Source organism: Propithecus coquereli, unplaced genomic scaffold (assembly GCF_000956105.1).
Source record: "Propithecus coquereli isolate 6110/MARCELLA unplaced genomic scaffold, Pcoq_1.0 Scaffold124, whole genome shotgun sequence".
Lineage (NCBI taxonomy): Eukaryota > Metazoa > Chordata > Mammalia > Primates > Indriidae > Propithecus > Propithecus coquereli.
Genome location: NW_012136525.1, coordinates 826561 through 826901, shown reverse-complemented (window position 1 = coordinate 826901; position 341 = coordinate 826561).

Below are 341 nucleotides of genomic sequence, written 5' to 3'. Positions count from 1 at the left end.
TACAGTCATGTAAATAGGCAACAATGATATAGCATGATAATTGCTCTGATGAAGGAAGTACAGGAGACCATGAGGTCACATAAAAATTATACCTGGGAGCCTCTGAGAAGTAACTTTCCCGTTGCACTTAATCATTTCTGTTGGAGCCTTAAGGAGGATTACCTGGTTTGGGATTGGGTGTCTGGGCAAATGGATTTCAGCAGAGCCCTTAAAAATCTTGCTTTGCTCTGGTGAAACGAGCTGGTTCAATACAATTAATCCATGAGAGAGTCTTCTGATTCCATTTTCTGATACGATTTGCAGGTTTGGAAGAATAGAGCACTTTTTCTTAGTAACTCAAT